Source organism: Kogia breviceps, chromosome 10 (genome assembly GCF_026419965.1).
Source record: "Kogia breviceps isolate mKogBre1 chromosome 10, mKogBre1 haplotype 1, whole genome shotgun sequence".
NCBI classification, from domain to species: Eukaryota; Metazoa; Chordata; class Mammalia; order Artiodactyla; family Physeteridae; genus Kogia; species Kogia breviceps.
Window position 1 is genome coordinate 34,038,213 of NC_081319.1, and position 6,000 is coordinate 34,044,212.

The following is a 6,000-nucleotide window of genomic DNA, read 5'->3' on the forward strand; positions in this document are numbered from 1 at the left end:
GATATCTTTCTATTTATAATTCATAGTAGAGAAGTAGAAGGAAGGAGAGAAGGAAAGAGGAAAGGCAGCCAGCCAGACATTCTTGATTCCCAAGGATAAAATAAGACCCAGTCTAAAGTACAAGGCACTTGCTATCAAAGTCTTCCTGCTAACAGTTTGTAGCCAGACATATATCTAAGCTCCCTGTCTGGGGTATTCTCGAGAGGGATATAGCTTGCTAAAGCTCATTTCATCAAAAGGACAAGGTAGATATAGCTTGCTAAAGCTCATTTTATCAAAAGGAGAAAGGTAGATAATCAACAAATTCTTCTTGACTAATTTTTCAAAATAGTTGGTAAAAAGCATAAGTCAGTGTCAGCAATCTCCCCATTCTCTACTCAGGTCCCTGCTCTGTCACTTCCCAAATATACAGTGGAGAAAAGACAGTCTCTTCAGCCAGTGTTGTTGGGAAAACTGGACAGCCCCATGAAATTAGAACACTCCTTCACACCATACACAAAAATAAACTCAAAATAGCTTAAAAACTTAAATATAAGACATGACACCATGAAACTCCTAGAAGAGAACATAGGCAAAACATTCTCTGACATAAATCACAGCAATGTTTTCTTAGGTCAGTCTCCCAAGGCAATAAGAAAAAAAAGCAAATAAACAAATGGAACCCAATCAAACTTACAAGCTTTGGCACAGCAAAGGAAACCATAAACAAAAGAAAGACAACCTGTGGATGGACTGGGAGAAAATATTTGCAAATGATGCAACTGACAAGGGCTTAATTTCCAAAATATACAAACAGCTCATGCAGCTCAATAACAAAAAAAGCAAACAACCCAATCAAAAAATGGGCAGCAGATCTACATAGACATTTCTCCACAGAAGACATACTGATAGCCAATAAGCACATGAAAAGATGCTCAACATCACTAATTACTGAAGAAATGCAAATCACAACTACAATGAGGTATCAGCTCACACTGCTCAGAATGGCCATCATCAAAAAGCCTATAAATAACAAATGCTGAGGTGGGGCCAGGGTCTGGGCTGACCCCATAGCTTCCATGGCAGGTCCAAGTGTGTGACTACAGCTGGTCCCGGTGTCTGACTTCAGTAGGTCTGCACTGGAGGCTTTCTGAGCACAGTGCCTGAGGGACATCTGGGCTGACTGCCTGCATTCCCATGAGTCGGGGCCAAGGGCAGCGCCAACAACAGTGTACTTTGTGAGTGTTCGCGAAGGGTGACGGGTGATACTACAGAATGCACTTCCTGGTGGACAGCTCCTGCAAAGGAATACTCGGTGATCCTCTCCCAGCAGAAGCACTCCAGTCTCACCTACCTCACACTACAGATCAGAAAGAGATCTGGGGACCTCTACTCCAATAACTGGGGAGCAAACTCTGCCCCAGACAGGGTTGTGACAACCACAGAGCAAAGAAGACACCCTGCTCAACATCTAGTGCAGCTTGGGTCACAACAGCAATCACACCACCTATCAAGGTGATAATGGCCAGAACACACTGAGGAAAGATGTGGTAGGTGTCCAGACTCAAGAAAGCCCTCACACCAAAAATATTACACTCACACAGGCTACACAGGGACACTCCCACATAAAAATAGCCTTTCAGGACCACAGTAGATTACTGTTTCTCCTAACTTAATAGAGTCAGAGAAATGAAACAGAGGAACCACTCCCAATTAAAAGAACAAGAGAATTCCCCTGAAAGAAGGAACAATGAAACAGACCTCTGCAGTCTGCCAGATCCCTGGTTCAAAAGAGGTAATAAAAATACTGAAGGAATTAAGAAAGGTTATTGATAGAAATACAGATCACTGTAACAAGGAACAAGAAACTATAAAGAGGAGCCAATTAAAATTAGAAAATTCACTTGCTAAGATGAAAGCCAAGCTACAGGCAATAAATAACAAAGTAAATAATGCAGAAGAATAAATAAGTGATCTGGAGGATAGAACAATGGAAATCACTCAATGAAAACAGCAGACAGAAAGACAAATGAAAAAAAAGAAAGCAATATACGAGACCTATGGGATAATACAAAATGAGCCAATCTATACATAATAGGGATCTGAGAAGGACAAGAAAGGGAAAAGGGGATTGGAAGTGTATTTGAAGAAAGTATGGCTTTCTTTAAAGGATGAGAGACAAGATGGTGAAGTAGAAGAATTTTGAGCTCACCTGTTTTCATAAGCACACCAAAATCACAATTGCTGAACAACCGTCAATAAAAAAGACTGGAACCTACTAAAAACAACATTCTACATCCAAAGACATAAAGGAAGGGCACACACATAATATAATCAAATCCCATACCCCCTGGGTGGATGACCCACAAACTGGAGAAAAATTATATCACAAAAGTTCTCCCACAGGAGTGAGAGTTCTGAGCTCCACATCAGGCTCCCCAGCCTGGGAGTCCAGCATTGGGAGGAGGAGCCCCTGGAGCATTTGGCTTTGAAAACCAGCGGGGCTTGACTGTAGGAGCTCCACAGGACTGAGGAAAACAGAGACTCCACTCTTGGAGGGCACACACAAGGTCTCATGCACACCAGGAACCAGAGCAAAAGCAGGAGTCTGGGCCAGACTTACCTGCTATTCTTGGAGGGTCCCCTGGGGAGTCAGGGAAGGGGGGAGACTGTGCTCACCCTGGGGACATAGACACTGGTAGAGGAGATATCAGGGACTATTCATCTGAGTAAATTTTCACTGGAGATTGATATCTTACTTAGGTCATTAGCACGAAGACCTGGACCCCACTGACTGTAGGCCTCAGTGCTGGGACACCTCAGCCCAACAAAATACAGGGTAGGAACACAGCCACACCCATCAGTAGACAGGCTTCTTAAAGACTTGCTGAGCCCAGAGCCACCTCTAGACATGCCCCTTGACACAGCCCTGCCCAAGCAGAAGGCCAAGACCCAGCTCCACCCACCAGTGGGCAGGCATGAGCCCCTCCCAGCAAGAAGCCTGCACAAGCCTCTAGACCATCCTCACCCACTAGGGTGCAGACACCAGAGGCAAAAATCTACAGTCCTGCAGCCTGTGAAACTGAGTCCACAAACTCCGGCCAGAACCTACCGTGGGGCTTGTCACTGGTCTTTGGATGGCGAGAGGGGAGTGTACTGCTGGGGTACATAGGACATCCCCTACAGAAGGCCACTTCTCCAAGGTCAAGAAACGTACCACGTACATGAAAATACAAATGGATGTTTAGACAAAATGAGATGGCAGAGGAATATGTTCCAGAGGAAGGATTGAGAGAAAACCCCAGAAGAACAACTAAGTGAGGTGGTGATAAGCAATCTACCTGGAAAAGGCAATCTACACAAGAAAGAGTTCAGAGTAATGATCATAAAGACAATCCAAGAACTCTGGAAAAGAATGGATGCACAAAGCGAGAAGTTACAAGAAGTTTTTAACAAAGAGTTAGAAAATATCAAGAACAACCAAGCAGAGTTGAAGAATACAATAAATGAAATGAAAAATACACTAGAAGGAATCAATAGCAGAATAAATGAGGTATAAGAATGGATCAGTGATCTGGAAGACATAGTAGTGGAAATCACTGCTGTGGAACAGAATAAAGAAAAAAGAATGAAGGGGTAGTGAGCTGCCACTGTCACCTGTCCAGTCACTGTGAGTGGTTTCAAGCCATCACTGCCCATCCAGACTCCAGGAGTGGTTGTGAGCCACCTCTGCTCCCATCACGTGCTCCAGGGATGCACCTGAGCTGCCACTGCTGCAGAGAACCCCAGGACTGGGTATCAGCCACCCTATCTGCACACCCCCACTCAAAGGGATAATGACCAGCATATGCTGAGGAAAGAGGCTATAGGCATCTATACTAAAAACAACCATCATACCAAATATCAATATACTAAACCCAGCCAAGCTACACAGTGACACCCTCCCACATGTAAAGAGCCCTAAAATATCACAGTAGATAATTGTTTCTCCTAAACTCAGAGAGCAAGGGAAATTTAAGTAAAATAAAGAAGCAGAGGATCCCACTCCCAGTTAAAAGACCAAGAGAATTCCCCTGAAAGAATAAACAAGGAAACAAATCTCTTTAGTCTAATAGACACCCATTTCAAAAATGAGATAATGAAAGACAAAAAACAAAAAGTGAAAGCAAGATAAAAGACCTATGGGGTAATAAAATGTGGGTCAACCTATGCATAATGGGGATTCCAGAAGGAGAAGAAAGAGAAAAGGGGATCAAAAATGTATCTGAAGAAATTATGGCTGAAAACTTCCCAAACCTAAAGAAGGAAACAGATATCCAGTTTTAGGAAGTACTGAGGGTCCCAAACAAGATAAACCCAGACAGACCTACACCAAGATATATCATAATGAAAAAGCCAAAAGTTAAAGAGAGGATTCTAAAGGCAGCAAGTGAAAAAACAAAGAGCTAATTACAAGGGTACCCCCATAAGGCTATCAGCTGATTTCTCTACAGAAAACTTACAGGCCAGGAGGGAGTGGCAAGATATATTCAAAGTCCTGAAAGAGAAAAGCCTGCAACCTAGGATACTCTACCCAGCAAGATTATCATTTAGAATAGGAGAAAAAATTTCTCAGACAAGCAAAAACTGAAGGAATACTACTACACCTATCCTAAAGGAAGTATTGAAAGGTCTTCTCTAAACAGAAAAGTAGTAAGAATCTATAGGAAAGAGAAAATCACAATTGGAAAGACAATCACTTAAATAAACCAGTACACAGATTTTTTTAAAAAGCAAAAAATTTCTGTGAAAGTGATGATAACCACCATGAACAGAAAAAGGATGAACAGGAAGATGTAAAAGAGGACATCAAAATCATAAAATGTGGTGGGGGGAGAGAAAGAAAACGTAGATTTTTTTTTACCTCAAATGTGTTTGAGCCTGTATAACTAACAGTCTAAGGCAAGTAGATATAGGAAGGGGGTAACATACTTGAAAAACAGGGTAACCACAAATCAAAAACATACAACAGATTCACAGAAACCAAAAAGAAGAGAACATAAGTATAATACAAAAGAAAATCATCAAACCACACACACACACACACACACATACACACACAAAGGAAAGAAAAGAAAAAGGAACAAAGAAGAAATATAAAAATCAATGGGAAAACAAGGTTTAAAATGGCAATGAACACATATATATCAATAATTACCTTAAATGTCAATGGGCTAAGTGCTCCAATCAAAAGACACAGTGTGGCAGATTGGACTTAAAAAAGACAAAAAAACAAGTGCCTACGATATGCTACCTACAAAAGACCCACTTTAGGGCAAAGGACACACATAGACTGAAAGTGAGAGGATGGAAAAAGATATTTCAGGCAAACAGAAATGACAAGAAAGCAGGGGTCACAGTACTCTTATCAGACAAAATAGACTTTAAAACAAAGGCCATAAAGAAAGATAAAGAAGGACACTCTATAATGATAAAAGGATCAATACAAGAAGAGGATTTTACACTTTTCAACAAATATGCACCTAATATATGAGCATCCAAATACATAAAACAAATACTAACAGACATAAAAGGAGAAATTGACAGAAACACAATAATAGTAGGAAATTTTATCACCCCACTCACATCAATGAACAGATCTTCTAAACAGAAAATCAATAAAGCAACAGAGATCCTAAATGATACTATATAACAGTTAGACTTAATTGATATTTTCAGGACATTATATCCAAAAAAACCAGAATACACATTCTTTCCAAGTGCACATGGAACATTCTCTAGGATTGACCACATACTAGGACACAAAATAAGCAACAAATTTTAGAGCATAGAAATTATCTCAAGCCTCTTTTCTGACCACAATGGCATGAAACTAGAAATTAACCACAGAAAAAGAAATGAGAGAAAAAAGATTACATGGAGATTAAACAACAACCAATGGGTCAACGTGGAAAAGAAGAGGAAAAGAAAGATATCTTCAGACAAATGACAATGAAAACACAACCATACAAAATCTATGGG